This window comes from Alligator sinensis, unplaced genomic scaffold, assembly GCF_000455745.1.
Source record: "Alligator sinensis unplaced genomic scaffold, ASM45574v1 scaffold451_1, whole genome shotgun sequence".
Classification (NCBI taxonomy): domain Eukaryota; kingdom Metazoa; phylum Chordata; order Crocodylia; family Alligatoridae; genus Alligator; species Alligator sinensis.
The window spans coordinates 2,237,425-2,256,443 of NW_005842097.1; positions in this window are offsets into that span (position 1 = coordinate 2,237,425).

Genomic DNA, 19,019 nt, shown 5'->3' on the forward strand with positions numbered 1-19,019 from the left:
TTGTTATCCTTTACTTGGGTTGCCATCCTCAGCTCCATGGTAGCCTTGGCCCGTCTAACTGCCTCCCTACAAGTGCGAGCAGAGGAGGTATACTCCTCTTTGGTAATCTCTCCCTGTTTCCACTTTTTATATGCTCCCCTTTTAGTCCGCAGGCTGCCCTGGATTTCTCTGGTCAGCCAAGGAAGCCTTCTGGCCCCTTTCCCTCTTTTTCCTCGCATCGGGATCTGTATTCAATCCTTTGCACTCTGCAAGAGTTGTGGTAGTATTTAGTCTATAATGGTTAAATCTATTCACACATTATTCTGTACATAATTATTTACAGTGTTTGAAAACCTGTCCATGCCTTGCCTTTGTTTCCATCACAAAGGGGTCATGAGTTTTTTTCCATTGTGCTTGCTGCAGCTCTCCCCTTCCAGACTCAGCTCACCCTCACTCCTGCAGGATTAGAGCCAAGCCTCTGAGGGCCCTTGTAACCTCCAGCTGGTCAAAGAAACAAGAGTCATATCTAGACTGAGAAAGAAGCCATGGAAACAGATGCCACTGTGCTTAAATCAGGAGCAAGAGAACTTGGCAGACCTGGGATGCTCTTCTGTTTCATTCCAAGTGCAAAATAAAGAGAGAGACTGGGCAAAATGCAAACCTAGGACCCAGGTCTGCAGCATTTCTTAGAGCCCTGCTACACATTCCAATTAAACCTGGACAAAAACAGCCATAGAGTTGTTACACATTTTCAAGCACTAACTTTGTAGCTGTTTGGCTTGTTTGATAGCTGGATGGATGTTTTATGGTGTGATAATTGCTTTGCATGTGTGACTGGGCTAAACATACTGAAGGATTAACTGGTTAATTGCATGACAATTATTTTGCATATTTGGCGAGTCTAAATTTATTGTGTGATTAACCAGTTAATTGCATAATATACTTAATGTGTGACAGTGGCCTTAGTTGCACCTGTATTGCAGGCCAGGACTCTCACTTGCTGTGATAGCATTATTTGATTTTTCTTTCATTTCACCTTACTACCCTGAAATATTTCAGTGTATTTGTTTTCTTGGATGTTTCTATCCCTTCTCCTCCCCCTACCCTTATTTTTACAAAGATATTTCAAAGCAACCACTTAAATCTGTTGTGTGACAGATGCTATGAGGCAGTGATCCTAATACAGTATTTTCCCATAGCACTAGCAGTTCAGGAAGTTCTGCCGGCAGCAACAGGATTGTTCTAGCTCTTACAGTTAAGGCACCAATGTGCTGCTGCCTATGCTCTTTGTAGCCTTGGATAGTATCACTGCTCTGGTTTAGGAAAAAGCTGCTATATGTTAGCTGTTTGCGGTTCAAATTATTTAACTGAGATGTATTTGCATGGCCTATTACACACAGTGTTTGGATCTCTGTCCTATGCTCTCTTCCTTCCAACTATGCACTTCAGCCTAAGCAATTTTTGGATTCTGGTTCAGCAATTTCCAATGTGTACTCCTGATGGGAGATGCATTCAAAACAGTTGGCGTGGGTGACTGCCTGCCTGAGTGGGGGAGTATGCTCAAGTTTTTCAGTCATGTGGCCAGAATTTTTACCAAGCCCATATGCCTCCTGCATATGCCCTTCCTTTTAGCTCAATTGAGCTCCTGTTTCCATGTGGAGATCTATCATAACCCTTCATTTATCACTGAACTTTGAAGGCATGCTTGCTTCTGTGTGCACTCTTATTTGAGTGCTCATTTCATGAGAGAACATTCCCATGCTTCTGTCAAACAAGAAGGTACTGAGAAATATTTTTAATCCAAGATTTTTTTCCCATAGATGTCATAGATTTCATAGATTTTTAGGGTCAGAAGGGACATGAGTAGATCTAGTCCAACCCCCCGCCCTGGGAAGGAAAGAACGCTGGGGTCAGATGATTTCAGCTAGGTGCTTGTCTAGTCATCTCTTAAAGACCTCCAAGGTAGGGGAGAGCACCACCTCCCTTGGAAGCCTGTTTCAGATTTTGGCAACCCTCACTGTAAAGACATTTTTCCTAATGGCCAATCTAAATCTGCTCTCCGTCAGTTTATGGCCATTGTTCCTAGTAACCCTGAGAGGCGCCCTGGTAAACAGAGTGTCCCCTATTCCTTGCTGCCTCCCCCCTTGCCCCCCGATGAATTTGTAGACTATCACAATATCCCCTCTCAGCTTCCTTTTGCTGAGGCTGAAGAGATTCAGGTCCCTCAATTTCTCCTAGTAGGATCTTACCTAGTAGGCCCTTAACCATATGAATAGCTCTCTGGACCCTTTCAAGGTTATTCACATCCCTCTTGAAGTATGGTGCCCAGTACAACAAGAGACTATTCAGTTCCCAAAACAACTTGGTTTACAGACATCCAAGAAGGAACATAATCTATTTAGAAAGGAACTGTACTTTATCCCTTACTACTCTGTCAACAAGCCATTCCAGTGAGACTTAACTCAGGACAAATCCATACCAGAAATGAATAAGACAATATATATAAAGCCTTGACCAAATGGTGCTAGTGTTCCAGCACAGAAGAATCAAGATTTTGTTTTTTATTGATTTTTGCAGAACTCACTGCTATGTCCTAATATAATGTAATGTTATGTAGCCAGGTAGCTAAAATTGTAGGTGTCACCACATCAGCTATTGGCAGATGTCACCATGTGACCAAAACAAAGACACACGCAAGGCACGTGTGGGCAGGTGACGTTCATTGGCTAATTTTTTGTAAGCTTTGTGTCTGATAGAAATAACAGAAAGCGTCAAAGCATCTGCAAGACAAGGCAGCCAGGTAGCACCTGTCACAGAAGTACAGGGAAAGGATTCCTAAGAAAAAGAAAAAAAAATTAAGTGATTTAAATTGAAGTCTAACTGGTAGGGTACTGGAGCTGTGAGTGAAGCGCTTATTCCTGCTCTTTGATTTCCTCCTGGGTCCTATTTCCCTGAACATTATACATGCCATGAAAATAAATAGGGTTTAATCAGATATCTGATTCCCCTTCACCAGTGTCTCCTCTAAAGGAGAAGTAGAATAAATATTTGGGGTATGCAAAGTGGGCTGTATTTAATTTGGATTAGGATTCAGTCCGATTCAGGGGACAGTGATTGTATTAATTGATTTGGATCACTGTCCTGATTCAATTCAGCCAAATCCAAATCTGAAGATTTGATTCTGATTCGGCGATTCGGCCATAGATGCAGCTTTATATGTTTTTTCTACATACCTTACGGTACCAGGCACACTCGTGAATGCTGAGATGGTGGGGCGGATGGAGCATCCCACAGGAGCACGGAGGGGCGGTCTGCTGCTGAGCATGCAAAGGATCCCCCTGCACCCTCCCCTGGCTTGTGATCAGCCACGGGGGGGCCCCAAGGTGCCCCCCAGACCCAGGAGGCACCAGTTGTCGAGCCAGGGGGCAGGGGAGGAGTACCCCGCACGCTCCACGGTGGACCCAGAAGTGGACTGGAAGTGCTTCTGGTCCACTTCTGGGTCTGTCACTGAGCACACTGGGGACCCTCCCACACTCCCGTTGGATGATCCATCCACCCCACCATCTCAGCATTCATGAGCCACCTGGTACCTTGAGGTGTGTAGAAAAAAACATATAAAATGTGTCTATGTCCAAATCACTGAATCTCTCTGAATCGAATCAGAGGCTTCCAATTTGATTTGGCTAGATTAATGGGGTCTCCTGATTTGATACAGATTCAGAGATTTGGCCACTGAATTGGGCCAAATCTCCACCGATTGAATCAGTGACCGAAGCTTCGCACAGCCCTAGTAAATATGCACCTTATGGACTAATGAAATATGATATTTATAGGGCATAAGCCTTCATGAACTCAGGCTCACTTCATCAGATGCTGTGAAAGGACAACCTAGAACAGCATATTTGAATACAACAGGTGAGCTAACTGCTTTATCTCTACTAACCTTTGGCTCTCTCAGCAGTGCTCACTTCCCCTAAACTTTGTATTTAAATTCCAGTCTACTTAGAATCCCTTCTTTCTGCAAGTCCATACAAAGCATCTTCTGCAGGAGGCTGGGGCGTATGGACACTCTGTTTGAACACTTTAGACACATTAATGACCTCCAAGCCTTCCTGGAAAAACATGACTATTTCAGGGTAGTTATGGTGGGACTTGCAGGCAGCCCCCTCCCCCCCGCCAAGCTTCAAATGAAGTCTGTCAAGTAACGGGCTACCTAACACTGATTCTCACTCAGGCACCAGGCCTTGCAATGGATCCAGATGCTGTCTGCACTCCATCACTGATGCAGACCACATCCTTGCTGGACCAATAACACAGAGTATAACAGCAGACATTCATTTATTCTAACAAGGTTATATAGACCATCGTCTGATCCCAATGCCTTCCTGGGCTAGGGACAGAAGTTACACATAAACCAGTTTAAGTGATCAGAAGCTGGTTTAAATTTGTAACAGAACATAAGTTCAGTGCACATAAACCAATTTCAAAATGGCTGAAACTGGTTTAAGATAAACTTGGTTGAATGTAGTAACAGACTTAACTGATTTGGGTCAAACCAATTTATGGAACTTCTGCCCCCAGGCTCCTTCCTGGTTCAAGTTAAATCACAGACCCTCAGCATCCCAGCATGCTTTCCAGCTCTGGTCTGGCCTATGGTGTCTGCTTCAAAGAGCAGGGCTGGCTCGGCCCCTCTGCTTCCATAGCTGAAGCAATGAAACCCAACTGGGGTTGCAGCCCAGTTTACAGGGGGGGACTGCCCCACCAGAAAACCCCGGCTGGGGGCTGGGTCCAGGGATGGGAGTTAAATTCCTCTTCCCCCACTCAAGCTTACTGCTGGCTGCAACTGTGGGCTACAAACCCCAGAGGCACCAGGAAGCAGGAAGAGGAAGTGATGAGCAACCCTGCAGAATCCTGCTACTATAAGTCTGGACTGCAAATCCCAGAGACCTTGGGGGCAGCAGGAAGAGGAAGCAAACAAACAGCCAGAGAGTCATGCTCTAGTGCTATTCCCTGGCTTCTGGCCTGAGCCACTGCAGGCATGTGGCTGCATTTCCCAAATCAAAGGGAAATGTCTGTTCACTTCTGTTTCAATTTAATCTGTGCAGCTTAGACTAACCCGCAAAGACTGAATTGATTCAGCTTCGGGCTTTTTGACTATCTGTACCTAGCTCTGGTGTCTATATTGGACAGGTGGGGTGATCCCTATGTGAAAGGATGTATGAACACTAATCTGACAGCAGCTGCAGGGAGACATACAGACCTCTGGCAGAACACTTTAACCTCCCTGGACAACTCCATTGCTGGCCTGAGGGCGGCTCTTAGGCAGAAAAGCAGAAAAGGGTGGCTCTTCTTAGACTCTTCTTTTAAGGGTAGAAATCCATTAAAAACTGATTTGAATGGGAACCTGTGGAATGAAATCATTCACAAACTGGATTGTTAGGCATGGTTTGAACAGGGACTATACATTCTTATCCAATTACCTGGATTAGTTCTTTGTGACTCCTTTGTTCCTGCTGGTGTATTGTTTGTCTCTCTTATTAGTACCCCCAACCCCAGCCCCTGGTCGCCCCCTCTGTCATCTGCCTGCTTTCTGCTTTTCATAGTCAAATTTCTCTCTTCTTATACACTGCTTTGTGCATGTCCTTTCACAGCATCTGATGAAGTGCTTACAATGGCTTGAGCTATTGTGATATATATGTTTTTGTGTGTAATCTGGGTGCACCCAAGTAATGTGCTCCCCTCTCCAGATAGAAGGGATGGATGGCAGGCAGGTGTGCTGTGAGAGGGATCTGCAATATGCAGACCAGATCCCTCTACTCCCTGTAGAGTCAGGCCAGGACAAGAGATACTTAACGATATACAGATTTATTAATATATACAAAAATTAAAAGGAATTGAACATATGATAATTGTACATTTGTATATATATAATACTATGGTCATGATAAATGCTGAAAGAGTAGACCCCTTTAGGTAGCCCCAAGCAATGTGTTGATAATCAGTTGATTTAAAAAGGGCAAACAAGAGATAAGTATAGGTGAGCAGGTATAAATACAATTAAACAACAGTCAAAACACAAATATACACAGGTAAATATAGGTAAGTACATATAACCATCAGGGAAGGAGTCCCAGCAGAGTCCCTTTGCAAGTTTATACTGAACTATGAATATATGTATATAGAAATATATAGAAATGTTCACAACATATAAGGTGATCTGTTACAAAATATAAGGCACTTCAATAATAGAAACTCAATTCTATAATTACCCCACAGCCCAGACTGACCCTGGGGGCATGGGCTGCACTCTGGCCTTCAGGGGAAGGAGAAACCCTTGATGCTCCCCAGGCCTGCGGCGGGCCCCAGGGATGTCTCCCTAAGGTGATTCCAGATCCCGGGAGCTCCTTTCAGCTCAAACTTCCCCGAGGATAACCTGCTTCACAGTTGAAGTAGCTCCCCTCCCCTGTGGGAATCCCTTCCCCAACAACTCACGACTCCGTGGGCATGAATGGGTGATCCTTGTCCCCTTGACCAAAGGGCTCCTCACATGTGGGGCCTCCCAGGCCACAGGCTCTCCTTGGGCCAATGCCCATAAATGGCCCAGTGCACCGTCATGTGCACAGAGGGCTCTGCCTTGTGCTCGCAGTTGGGCACTCGGGCTGCCTTCTGTGGCTCTGAGGCCTGGGTTCCTGCCTGGGACTAGCTGTGCTCTGAGCGTGCATGGGAGTCCTGGCAGCGTGCCAGGAAAGGGTGGACCCAAGCCGCCTCAAGTGACTCCCAGGGTTGGGGTCCCACCAGACCATGCTGTGCTGAGCTGCCAGCTCTGGGTTTCTGGCCTCACACCAGAGGTTGCAGACCTGAGCTGCTCATGCAGCTCCCAGGGTCTGGAGCTCCATGCACCTCTGTGTGTACCAGGATCCTGGCCGCACGCTGAAGGGTAGCAGACCTGGGCTGCCTTGTGCAGTTCCCAGAGTCTGGGCTCCGTGCACTGGCCCATGCACTGGGCCCTTGGCTTCACACCAGAGGTTGAAGACCCGAGCCACCTCAAATGGCTCCCAGGGTCTGTGCTCTGTGCACTGAGCCATGTACTGATACCGTATTCTCCACAGTGGAGCCGGGGATGCAGCCACTCACCGCTGCCTCTACTGAAGAGGTGTCTTTAGGTTCTTTAGGGCACTGGCCAGCTCACACCAGCTCATCTTTGCCTGTCTCTTCTCCATCCCTTGATGTGTCTGCCGTGTGCTGGGCACACAGCTCCTTTTATTCACCCCAAAGGCTCCGCCCTGGAGTGTCGTTGGACTTGCAAAGACCAGACTACAACCAGGTCTGGGTGTTCTCCTGTCTGCCATCCCCCCTTCCCCCACAGCATAGGTGGAGCAAGTCCCTTCCCAGCATTACCTGATTGGTGGACATACTCCACCAATCACAATGAAGATTTTCTGAGCCTGGGCATGCTGGGCTATATTGGTAAGTCCACCACATGTGTGTGCATGTACGTGTGTGTGTGTATACACATATTTTGGTTACTTTAGAAGGTGCAAATCTACCCAGCCTTCTACTTGACTTCAGACTAGCATGGCAACTATGTACCTCTGCATTGAATATCTCAGAACAATTTAAATATATATCCAGCATTGGTAGACATGGGAAAACATGCACAGATGATGAAGAATAGAACAGGTGCTCAACATTAATAAATATAAGCCTAAAGATCATTCCAATTCATGAAATACATTGTTCATTAAAGCTTAGGTGGTTGGTATTTCATACCACTGACTGTGTTGTCATCAGAAATTCCTCTGAAAATGTTCTTTATCACCGTCAAGCTTCCCTGAGAACTTACTTTAGGTTGACACTGATGCAGGTCCTTAATTATTTATCATTGCTGAATGAATTCTTATTTCTGATCACTGCCTGCAAAAATAAAGAAGAAGTCAAAGGGGAATGAAACACTTGAAAATATTTCTTCTTTTCTGAAAAATAGCGAGGAAGATGCTTCCTTTTGTTTGAACTGTTTGTCTCATTCACTAAAATCCCACTGATCCTGCATTTTGGAGAAAAATGAGTTCAGCATTTCTACAGCTAGAATTCCCTGATGGTGTGAACAGAAGGTGTAATCCATGCGCGTTCCTGATCTATGTGACATTAAAGTAATATATATATTTTTAATTGATACATATTCACATTCCTAAGTGACTCACTCATCTGGATGGCATTGGTTTGTTACGAACTTGTACATTTTGAAGACACTAACTTTTAGAGTGTTGATATTTTTGATTCATCCACCTTCTTTGTAAGTGTTACACCCACACAGCCTATTTTAGAAGTAGAACTGCTAGTAATGGTAGCCCCATTTAGAGCTTTTTATTTTACTGCCTAATATACTATGGATCATTTTAATGCTAGCATTGCTTTCATAACAACTTCATCTTATTATGAATTCATTATGCATGAATAGTATAATACTATTGTATTCACTGTCAGTAAATTATTATCATTTTAGCCTGAAGAACACAGCTATGGATGACCTATTGTTTTCAGAAGAGCATATGTTTTTATGGGCACATTTAGCATCTATTTTTTTTACATGTAGAACTCCTGTTATTTGGGGAGAGTTCTGCTTTCTTACTATTATTGTTAATTATTTATATTACAGTAATAGCCACAGTCTCCAATTGCAATTGTTATGATAAGCACTGTGTAAACATGTCCAAATAAAGCTAGTTCCTCTCAAGACCTTCCAAACTAAAAATGGCTTGACTTCACAGTTGGATACAGCAGAAGACAGCAAGAACAGGCCGCATAGCCCAATTTTAAAGAACATAGGAATCAATTGGAGTTAGTCATTAAATAGTTATGAAAAATCCTACCAGGTGCCTATTCACATCTAAAGCATCTAATGGACCCTGAGCATGCCCCTTCAGGGGCATGCTTATACCCAACCAGCCACTCACTCCTGCTGTCATGCACCAGACCCAGAAATACTTCAAGAAAGCCAGTCTGGAGAGGTTGCCTGCATTCACTTTCAAGACCTTGGTCCCTGGAGTGCTGAGAGGAGGCTGCGGGGGTCACTTTCTGGCCTACGACCTAAACATTATTTAGGTACCTAACACCCAAGCACTTTAGACATCAGGGAAATTTTTTACAGTGGGGGTGGATTTGGGGGGGGTCATATAGGTAGACTCACCAGGAATACTTTTGTTGTTATGGCTGGTTGCTAGGGGTGTGCAAAGCGGGCCATATTCAATTCAGATTTGGATTCGGCCTGATTCAGGGGATAGTGATTCGATGCAGTGATTTGGATCACTGTCCTGATTTGATTCGGTGGAATCTGAATCTTAAGATTTGATTCCGATTCAGAGAATCAGCAATTCAGCCATAGACACAGCTTTATATGTTTTTTCTACATACCTCAAGGTACCAGGTGCGGCTCAAGAATGCTGCGATGGTGGGGCAGAGGGAGTGTCCCACAGGAGTGTGGGGGCCCCCCTGCATGCTGGGTGGCAGTGGCAGACCCCCCCTTACTCCCCTAGACCTGGCAATCGGCCATGGGGAACCCTGGGTGCCCCCCCAGACCCAGTAAGCACCCACTTCCAGGTTCACCACCAAGCACATGGGGGGGGTCCCCAACACTCCTGTGAGATGCTCCATCCACCCCAGTATCGCAGCATTCCACGGTGGACCTGAAAGTGGACTGGAAGTGCGTCTGGTCCACTTCTGGGTCTGCTACCAAGCATGCTGGGGAGCCCCCCACACTCCTGTGGTATGCTTCATCTGCTCCACCATTTCGGCATTCATGAGCTGCCTGGTACCTTGAGGTATATAGAAAAAACAGATAAAGCCATGTCTATGTCCAAATCATTGAATATCTCCAAATCAATTTGGAGCCTTCCGATTGGATTCGGAGAAGTTAATGGGTCTCCTGATTCGATTCGGATATAGAGATTCAGCTGCTGAATCGGGTCGAATCTCCTCTGAATCAAATCAGTGACTGAAGCTTTGCCCAGCCCTACTGGTTGCTCATGCTAACACTACAGTTGCTAGGATTCTGCATTCATAAAAATATTTTGTTAACCCCCACCTCAATCTTGTTTTGAGGCATCTCTGTTTTGAGCTGACAGAGAAATGCAAGCTAATGCAGCTTTAAGAAAAAAAACCTGAAACATGTGGGATGAGAGAGAACACCTGGAATGAGGTCTGGCAGGGCAAGAAGTACATCATTTAGGAGGCTGATGAATGCTTGGATCTCATGTCGATAAGTACACTGTAAGTAATATGGATGGCTAGATGCAATGCCATAAGACAGAAAAGCTGGAGTATGAGAAGCATTCAGTGGATATATATATATATATTTTTTGGTCTTTGTTAATTTGTCTGAATGCTACTTAAATGGGTTTCGTATTTTAATACTAGGTTTTTGTTCATAAATATCATTGCAGAGTCAAGCTCTCTGGAAGCTGTTTGCAACATATGATGACAGTTATTTAGGCTGAGTCAGGGCTTGCTGTTCATTTGTGACACTAATTGCCTTTATTATATAAAGAACAGTGCAATAAGGCTTCCAGCTACAGAATGTGTGCATCCATCAAAGTGCTAATCACTTGTGTTTATTAATTTCTGGGAGGAGGGGGGGCGGGTTAAGACCTATAATGCTATTTTTTCCATATAAAGGTATTTTTTGATGAGCCATTTAAAAATTATTTTGATAATGGCTATTTGTGCTGTGCATTCAGTTAAAATTACCTACACCACTTTAATAAAAGATTGAAACTGAAATCCTGGTTCCTATGAAAACAATGGGGATTTTGCCATTGACTTTACTGTCTGAGCCCCCAAGGTTTGGAATAGACTGTCGCCAGACGTGGTTCAAGCACCTACTTTGAACGCCTTTAAGAGGCATCTGGATGTTTATCTTGCTGGGATCCTTTGACCCCTGCTGACTTTCTGCCCCTGGGGCAGGGAGCTGGACTCGATGATCTTCCGAGGTCCCTTCCAGCCCTAATGTCTATGAAATCTATAACTTCAGTAGAGCTAAAAAATTCAGTCCCAGTCTTTCCTGAATAGATAAAAGCTAGGAAATTTAGCCTGAACTGTAGGTCAAAATGGTGGCATTCTCATTACTTCAATGCCATTTATGTACATAAAAGGGCAAAGTAAAGACCTTGGTCTGCAAGGCTTATATGTGTTTTACTTTATGCACAGAAGTAGTCCCATTGACTCCACTGGGCGCGCTTACATGTTCATTAATGCACAATAGTTACTGAGCATTACGTTTAGTACTGGGTTAACCAAGTACTAAATCAATGTGCAGTAACTCGCACTACTGTGCAATACCACCAGTGCATGGGTTTTTAGTGATGCTTACTGCACAGTAGCCTAATACTACTGAGCAGTAGTGTATTATCATGGTTTTGGCCAGCACACTATTACACAGTATTACATTAGGCTACTGCATAGATAGCGTCTTGTGTAGATGCACCCACTGAGACCTTTGTCAGTCTGCCTCCTAAATCAGAAGCAGTGTAGTGTGCATGGGACTATGAGTCATCTAATTAACACATGGGCCAATTAATTGGGCACTGTCATCCCATCAGCTGAAATACTTTAAAGATGTGACTCCACCGTTTCCAGTTGGGGAAAAAGCTCATATCAAGCAGCACAGTAACTTTATTGTGCAGATGTGCCCCAATATCTTTGCAGGACCATAGGTACCAAGTGATCTCTGCTTAGCACATACGCATATAAATGCTTGTTCTCTGCTTTCCATCCTTACCTGGAACATGTGGTTGTATCTTTTTTTGAGAGAACCTGGTTTGTAGACTTGTAGAGGAAGACACTGCCTTTTTAATGTGTCTATGCAATGGCTGGAACAATGATGTCCCATCTAGCATCCCTAAGTGCTGCTAAAGTACAAATACATGGTAACAATAATAGAACAAGTTATTTTACCAAGGTCATGGTCAGTTAACCAAAAAGCTCCAGAGAAGGGTGTGGTCTTATGAATTAAGTAATTATTACTGATTACCAAGATATCAGTGCTCATTTATACTGTAATATTTCCATTTGCTGTGTTTGGTTGAAACAACCATTGATTTTTTTTCTTAGCATCAAGCAGTAACTGCTTGTCAGTCTTTGCAGTGAAATATAATCCTACAACATGTTGAAAGAAAATTCCACTTGCTTTCTTTTTTAATTTAAGAATCATCTCAGCTTCATTTTTTTCCCTTCATTATTTGTTTAGTGCTGACAATGTCCTTGGCTGTGCATAATGCACAGAAGTAAAAATAGTTTCTGACTTGAAGAGATTACATTAGAAAAAGTGGTATCAGCTTTCTTTTTTGATTACTGCTGGAGCTAAGCTAAAAGAGCTAAGATTTATCTAACACCAAAGAAAGTAAGTGTTAACTGCCACCTCGCAAAAGGGAGGACACATGGAATATGGGTTGTCTCTCCCCATTGTCATCCCAACTCTGTCTGGTCTAGGAAAACAGGTCATGTTTTAAAGCATGTTACTTAGCTGTTGACATACAAATAGAGCAAGTTCTGCTTAAAAATAGTGGTAGCTGGTTATGATCTACACTGGCAGGAAATCTAGGCTAATGTGAAGTTGAGCAAGATTGTAGAAGGGAAACAATGGCTGTGAAATGTGTGCAATGTAACTTTGGGGGTCTGGAGAGAGCAGTGCAGAAGTCAGGCCATGCTACTCATGGCACTAGTGTCATGTGTGAATTTTAATAATGTTTTCAAACTATTACCTCTAATATCACTGCCCCAACAAAAATGAATTTTATGTTTGTGAAAAACTTAAGTACATTCATTTATTTTGAAATGAAAGGCTATAGTCGTTCCCCTATGTACCCACATACACAAAACTCCGATTCCCTTATCTTGTCTCATCATTTCCTGCCATTCAAAGTGAGTGTAAGAAAGCTGCTCAATTGATTCAGGTTTTACATTCACTTTGAAAATATGACTGTGATGAGACAAAATGAGAACGAGAGAACTGTGCTTGTGAGTTGCATTAGGAGCATGATTGGGAAAGATATTTGGGACATCTAGTCTTATATGTGCCAGGTTTCATTCTTCTGCCATTTGAAAAGCTTACGAAGATTATAGCCCATAGATTGGGGTGTATAATGCACAGTAAAATATTATGAAGTAAGACAGCAGAGTTAGCATTAGCCACTAAGCTGCTTTGAGGAAGGCTTGGGACTAAGTGCCTGGAACGACTCAAACATATATTGGAATATTCTGTAATTTGCTAATTTCTTAACCTGTGAAATAAAGCATGTCTGAATTAGCAAATTTTGGTATCTGTTCTGACTGGAAAAAGCCGATTTGGTGATAAATACATCTGGCTTCTCCATTTGCAAAAGGTGTCCTGAATTTATTTTTTAAAACACGAGCAACATGTTATGCAGCAATGAAATGCTTGATCTTTTTTTTTTGGTCTTCCACTTGAATTGTGAAAACTTGCCACAAGCACAAGGTGAAAAAATGTTGTGTACACTATATTCCCTATAAATTAAAGGATATTTTTTGCATGGGCATCTGACGGCTCCCGTGTTGAAATCAGCTTGGTACCATTTGCAAATGCAGTCCCCTAAATAAATTTCAGAGCAAAACCAGTCTTTGCTAAATCATACTAATTTAATCAGGTATTTTATTTTTATGTAATTGTTAGTTCTTATATTGTGCCCAGTACTACATGTAATTACATTTTTTAGCCTAGATACTATATATATATATATATATAAAACAATATATATATATATATACACAAAAATAAGTCTACCTTACCTTTAAATATTTATCCCCATCATTATTGTTTCTGAACACCTTCCACATAAAATCAGTAGAGACAGTGAACTCCTGTGCTCCATGGACTTTCGGCATTCTTTTTCATGGGCTGCTTCTTTTCAAGATCAAAACTTGGCTTAAAAATAGGAAAATGAAATATTTATACAAAAATTGTAAAGCTCAGAACCCTGGAAAGTTCCTTTTTTCATCATCACAGAACTAAAGATCCTAAAGTATTTAGGAGAAACTGGATTCTCATACCGCCTTTAGAAACTAAAAAGACAATTAACTACCCTCAAGCGTTTGTTTTCCATACATATATGTAAAGACTTTTGAAACTGCAGTGAGGTTATAAACTGAGTTGGTTATTTGGTAATTAGTTTTTTTCCCCCTGCATATGAACAGATAGAAGAATGAAATCAGGGATGTTCCTGTCAAAACTTTTATTTTGATTAAATGTGCTGCAGAAAACTTCTCACATTCAGGGTGGAATTTGTGTTCAAAACTGGGTAAAGCTGCTCCAGAAGACAGAATAACTTGGTAATCAGAACATGCAAAGGGGGGAGTTTAAGTTCAAGTTCCTTCACTAAGTAAAATGCAACTGGTTATACAATGGGGAGCAGCGTTAACTTGAGGGATGCCCATGCCGGAAGTGAATCTTTGTATGGTCATGGTCTCAATCTCATCTTGATGGAGGATTGAAATCTTTTTGAAATTTCAGTTTCATGAGAAGAGATAAGTCATTTCATTCACAGCTCTATTTATAAAGCCATAAATGCAATAGTAAAAGAAAAAGCACAGGCCTCTTCCACCCAAATCGAACTAACTACCAGCAGCCAGCGTCATTTCTGTTACGAAAGAATTCCCAGTTTGCTTGCTAGACATGGGTCACATTTGCTATCGTGCCCTTAGTATATTATCAAACAGCAGCTTTACAAAGTAGCATTAACCATGGGCTTCCTTTGTACTTTGACTAAGGGCATTGCCCCAGGCATACACCACACGTACAGATAAAAAGGGGGAAAAAAAAACTAGTGCACCCACTATACGGTGCACTTGAGCACTTACTTGTTAGGCACTGTCAGGAATCTTTAAAACTTCAGGTGAATAAGTGAACTAGGTACGTGCCTTGTACCTTTTAGCAACTATAGGTCAGACTGTACACTTCTGTGGCAAAATGCAATGACGAGGACCAGGTAGGCAAAACTCCCATTGCAGAAATGCCTCTAAAAACTTATTCTAGCTTGAGGAGAAGAGGATACGATTTTTTGCCCCTTCCTTCTCTGGCATAACAACATTAGATCTTGGGCCCAGGCCTGCAGCTTTCCCCTTTTCTTCACTGCTGATAAGGATTTATGGCATTTGGAGGGTTTCCATTTGGGTGCATATGAATAGTGAGCCAGGCACTGAAGTCCTTCCAAGTAACTGGTTTCTAGAAGTATAGTATAGACATTAATTGTTCCTGATGTTGGGTGGCAAATGGTTGATTGGGGCTTATTACAGTGTGAGCAAGGAGGTGGGGCACGTCTAAGCTGAAAGCATAGGCTTGCCAGATCACAGCAACACAGGACCAGTATATGGTCGGCAAACCGGGGAGTTTGAGTGGGAGCTCTGCTTGGGAGAGAAAACAGAAGCCCTCTCCGCAGGCAGCCACTGAGTGCTGGTGAGTAGCAGGCCTGCCTGGCTCAGGTTTGGTGCTGCAGCTGTAGATGGGGAGACAGTTTGCAGGGTTGTTTGGAGGACAGAGCTGATTGGGGGGTGACTGGCTGACTGGGGCTCAATGCAGCGTGAGCAAGGATGTGAGGCGTACCGAAGCAGATAACCTAGGATTGCCAGATCAGAGTAACAAGAGCCAGTGGTACTGGGGAGTTTGAGTGGGCAGTGTGCCTGGCCACCGTCTTTCTCTGCAAGCTGGCTGAGTGGAAGCAAGTGAAGGAGGAAGAGAGATTATTTTCCAGGATAAAGCTTGCAGAAGAGGAAGAAGGAGCTAGCAAGAAAATCAACAAACAGGATGACTGGAAGAAGATGGCAGTGCCAAAGCCCCTGCCACTGCCAGCCCCTCCTCTGCTTGTATCTGTGCCTCTGACCGCCAAGACTTCCACCCAGGGTCAGGCCTGGCTTGGTGGTGACCCCAGGGGAAGGAGTGTGTTTAGTGTGAGAGACTGGTGGAGTCTCTCAAGAATCAGGTAAGGGAGCTGCAGGAGGAGGGGGATAGGTTCAGATCCATCTGCAAGCCTGAGGCCTTCATAAACCCAATGCACAAGGAGACCTCAGCATCATGTAAGGACAGCCAGAGAAAGTACTGGCACGTCCACTGGGAGGTAGAAGAGGGCAGCAACAGACAGCACACCTCTTCTGGGCCTGCAACTGTCCATCTGGAGAACAGGTATGAAGCCCCTCACATTAGATGAGAAGCAGCCAACCCCAGCAGCAGGGGAGGCCAAGTCATACACCCCTACGGGAAAGAAGATCAAGACCATGTCTACCAAGAGTAAGTGATGGGCCGTGGTAGTTGGCAATTCCCTCCTGCAGAGCATGGAGCCATCCATCTGCTGGCCTGACCCGTTGGCTCAGGAGGTCTGCTACCTGCTAGGAGACCACATCTGAGATGTCACAGAAAGGATTCCCAGACTCATCCAGCTCTCTGAATACTACCCCATGCTGCTCATCCATTTGGGCACTAATGATACTGCCAGGGGTGACCTTGAGCAGATCCAAAATGACTACATGACTGGGTGCAAGGGTGAAGGAAACAGGGGCCCAGGTGGTGTTCTTGTTGATTCTTCCAGTCAAGGGTAAGGGCCCAGAAAGGAGCAGATGCATCCTGGAGATCAACACATGGCTGCAGAGATTGGTGGCACCAGCAGGGCTTTGGTTTCTTTGACCATGGGGCGGTGGTCCAAGAAGATGGATTGCTGGGAAGAGATAGAGTCGACTTGATGGAAAGAAGAAAGAGCGTCTTTGCACGCAGGCTTGCTAACCTAGTGAGGAGGGCATTGAAATAGGCTCACCAGGGGATGGAGACAAAAGCCCAGAGTAAGTAAAGAGGCTGGAGAAGTGGATAAAAACTTAGTAAGGGGAGCAATACTGGAAACTTTAGGAATGTTCCCAGGGAGAGGATAGGACAGTCAGCTACTTGAGATGTTTGTTCCCCATTCATGTATAAACAGGAAGAATTGGAGTACAATCACTGAATTGTGATGTAACTGGGATTATGGAGATTATGGGGCATGTAATTGGGATTATGGGTTTATGGAGCATGGTAAAATAGTTAACATGACTGGAGTATAATCATAGACAGGTATAACCTTGTTCAGGAAAGACAGGCAGGAGGAAAAAGGAGGTGCTGCCCTACTTATAAAGACATACACATGTTCAGAGGCCTGGTATGAAGTGGATAGTAGGCCTGGTGAAAACTTCTGGGTAAAGGTCAAAGGGGAGAGCAGCAGGTGTATGTCATGGTGGGCATTTGCTGACCTTGTGAGAGAGAAATCAGTGTGTGAAGGGCATGAGAGAACATGAACCATCATCGGTTGGGAAAAGCTTCACTTTCCCTATAAGAAGAAAAGGGAAATGGTGCTGCAGTTTAGCAAGTTCCTTCATATCGCTCTCTCTGCCAGAACGGGTGCTTTACTCCTGAACCTATTTTATATATCATTTAGTGTTTAACATAAATGGTGTTAATGGTGCTGTGTTTGTTAAACAGGTGTGGATGCAAAGCTCTACAGAACATGCCAGAGAGATGATCCATGTCCTATTGTGCTCTGCCTTTCTAAATTAATATATTCATCTTACTCATTTTCCAGGTGGCAGTAAAAAAAAATCATACAGTGCACATACATAATTGGGATTTTATGTGCATGTTATTTAAAGCTAAAGTAGTACTTGTTTATTTTTGGTCAGCTGGAATTTTTCTTGAAAAATATGGATCACTTGTTTCTTCACTTAAGGGAACATCATAAAGGAGACCTGAGAGAAATGATGAAAGAGGGCTGTTGAAAGTCTTGCATGTCCATTGAGTAATAATGATATCCCACTCTGATCACATAAAATGACAAAAAGCATCACTGTGCTGCTCTATTTTGCACTGATCTGCCACGTTACGTATTCATATTTAGGTTCCAGGTTCCCTCTGCCAGAATAAACTCAGAGGAAGCCTTAAAACTCAGTTGGTTTGGCTTTATCCAGAAGGGAATTACTAAGGTCGATGCAGCTGTAAACCTGTGATCCTTTTTTTACTTTGAAGTGGACCTTTATATCTCTAAGTACTTTCTCTGAACACAGACTTCAGTAGCCATTTTTATTTCCAGGACACTCTTCAGACGATAAAAGGAAATGTATATATTGTGCTCTTTCATGCAGGTTTAACATCACTCATTCAGTATGGCATTTTGTCTCCCTCTTGAATGGAAACTGTTACCAGAAATCATCCTTTTCCATCAAGCAACAGATGTTTCCAGCTTTGGGCTCCCTCAGTAAGTCTAATGTTCAGTTCCCACCTCTAGCTTAAGAATTTTCTCCTTTCACTTTTGCTCTGATGGACTTATATAAAAAGTGTGTGCGCGCCTTAGGGTGGTCTCTCTATGCCTGAAGCAGGGTTGTTTGTACCCAAAAGCTTGCAAAAACCAATTTGTCCAACTATTTAGTTGGCCTAATAAAACATATCACATCTACCCAAAGAACCTTGTCCATCTATGTGTATGCCATTTGAGAAAAGAGTGTTGGTCAAACTCAGAAGAACCCTCAGAAACTAAAAAGCCTGTCCTTGCCCTCCTCTCTCTCCCCCATCAATACTAAATACTTGCACAAAGAAACCATGGTATCATAATTCTAGCTGGGACTGATCTGATCCCATTTGTCCTGGATGTAGGTGCAGATGAAGAACCCATCCACTGAGGAACGGGTCTGACAAGCTCTAGAAGATCGTGGACTTCTCAATCCGATGTTATATACGGCAGAAATGGAGAAATTGCATTCGCCCCAAATGCAGGGGCCTCTTCACTGTAAAGAAAAATACTTTTAAGGTTGCAGTTGTCTCTGTCAATATTTTACAGACTGAAACAAGTTGTAGAACATGTGTTAGTCAAAAAGGAAAAAGAAAAGGGGAACCCTTCAGGGTACGTGTGGGTAGTGCTTAGTGAAGTATGAATTTATGCATAGGGATCGCATATGGAGAAAGCATAAACACATCTTATTTCTCCCATAGAGAGATGACTAAGTACTAAGTTCTGTTCTGTTTA